We start from the raw sequence: 2,314 nt of genomic DNA on the forward strand, positions 1-2,314 counted from the left end.
GTCTCCCCCAGATCTCCCATCCCACCCTCCACACTCTTGCCCCAAGATGCACGTTGAGTGTGTGGGACACATACGAGGAGCATGCGTGTAGTTGTGTGTGCAGCCCCAGGAGGCCGGCCTCTGGGATTCATTTCCCATACATTTTTCTGGAAGCCTGCAGACCAGGCCCTTCCTTGGTGACTGGGGACTCCAGACAGGCAGACAGACCGTCCCACTGGGTGAGGGGCTAGGGCAGAGGGGAGGGAGGAGGATGGGTGAGGTGAGGGGGGTGAGGGTGGTCAAGGATGCTTTCTCCAGGAGGGGGAGCGGACAGGTGTTGGGCTGGGTGCTTACAGAGCTCTGAGCAGTCAGCCAGGTTCCTCTCCAGCCTGGACCACTGCAGTCACCTCCTCCTGCTCGCCCCCTCCTTCCTCCCTAGCCCCTCCAATCCACGCCGCTTGCCGCAGCCAGAGCCATGCTTCCAAACTGTAAATCAGAGCCTGCCACTCCCCACTCCCCTGCTCCCCCAGCTTCCCATCACAGGCAGAGGAGAAGCCAAACCCTGCCCTTGCCCAGGGTCTGGCCAGCCCCGCAGGGGGCCGGGGAGGGCGGGTCCTTTGCAATCCTGCAAGCTCATCACCCCCACGCCCCTGCCCCCTAGGATCCAGCCACACTGGAGTGTGGGTAGCCTCTTGGCTATTTCCTGAATGCTGAGTTCCTTCCCACCTCCTAGCTTTCGCACTAGTCTTTTCAGCCTTCTAGAACAAGGCTCTGTGGCCCAGCCCCTTCTCATTCCCCAAATCTCAGCCCGAAGAGTCCTGACTGTTTTATCTAAAGAAGCTTTGCTCCTGCCCCAGCTGGAGTGGCTCAGTGGATAGAGCGTCGGCCTGTGGGCTGAAGGGTCCTGGGTTCAATTCCAGTCAGGGGCACATGCCTGGGTTTTGGGCTTGATCCCCAGTAGCGGGCGTGCAAGAAGCAGCGGAACAATGGTCCTCTCTCATCATTGATGTTTCTATCTCTCCCTCTTCTTTCCTTTCTAAAATCAATAAAATGTTTTTTGTTTTAAAAAAGAAGAAGCTTCACTTCTGAAAATTATTTTATTAAAATACCCCCTTTGATCTTTTCAGTATACCCAAGACTGGCGTTGTCTGGTTTGTTTGGTTGGTTGGTTGGTTGTCATCTGTCTCCTGCCAATGAAGGCAGGGGTTCTTGTTTATCGCTGGATCCCCAGAGCTACAGCAGGGCCAACCTAGCGCATAGTAGGTGCTCAATCAGGTGCCGAGTGAGAAAGGAAGTAGCCACTCATGGCACCACAGTAACTTAGCCCCTGGATGGGAAGCTTGACTGTTGTGCTCAGATGGCACCCTGTGTTCCTGAGGCCCAGGCAGGGGGGCACGGGAAAGGGTCGGGGCGGCCAGGCTGGACGAGGTGGTGAGGGCAGAGGGAGAGAGGATGCCCAGACGAGAGAAGCAAGAGGCCAGGCCATGCCCACTCGGTGCCAGACTCGTGACTCATGCAGGGCTTTCCCCCATTTGGCCTGGCCGGTGGTGGCAGCAAGCATGGAGCTCACCGGCCAGGGATGCCAGGGCCCACTCTTCAAGGGAGGAAACCAAGGCTCCGAGAGGGGCCAGCAGCCCGCCGGAGGTTACCGGCATGCAGGCAGCTGGCCAAGGCTTCTGGCTCTATGCAAGAGCGGGGCCCCTGCCCGCGGCTGCTGGGCGCCCCAGGAGGGGCCTCGGAATCCAAGGCCCCCAGGCTGCCCTCTTCCAAGAAAGCAGAGGGCAGCGTGACCTTGGGCAGGCTGCTGCCACATCAGAGCCGGTACCTCCCCGGTGGTGCCCCTGAGGGTTCCCAGGACCCCTCCCCGGCAGCTACAGGCCTCCAGACCTGACGCACAGACCGGGACAGGCCTTGTAAACTGTAGACGGGCGCACAGCCTCTCTCGCTGACGGCACCCGCCCGGGCAGCTGTTCTCTCCCAGGGCCCAGCTGCTCACCACCTGGGTCGCTGGCTGGGGGTGCACCAGAGGGGGGCCTCCCAGAGCTGGGCTGGCACCTGCTGCAGCTCCAGCAGAGGCACCGGAGCCCGCAGCTGGAGATGCCTTCAGAGACTACTGCCTGGCACCCGAGCCTGTGCCCTGGCTGGTGGCCCTGGGGGTGCTGTTGGAGCTGGGAGAAGGGGAGAAGGCTGGGCTCTGGAGGCGATTTCATGGAAGCCCTGACTTTGTGGGTGCAACAGGGGGGAAGTGGGGGGGGGCGGGCACCAGCCAGCTGAGCTGTGAGAGAGAAGATGCAGCCACGGTGAACAATAGGGGTGTGTGAAGACTTTGGGCCTC

The sequence above is a fragment of the Myotis davidii genome, unplaced genomic scaffold (genome assembly GCF_000327345.1).
Source record: "Myotis davidii unplaced genomic scaffold, ASM32734v1 scaffold358, whole genome shotgun sequence".
In the NCBI taxonomy this organism is placed as follows: domain Eukaryota; kingdom Metazoa; phylum Chordata; class Mammalia; order Chiroptera; family Vespertilionidae; genus Myotis; species Myotis davidii.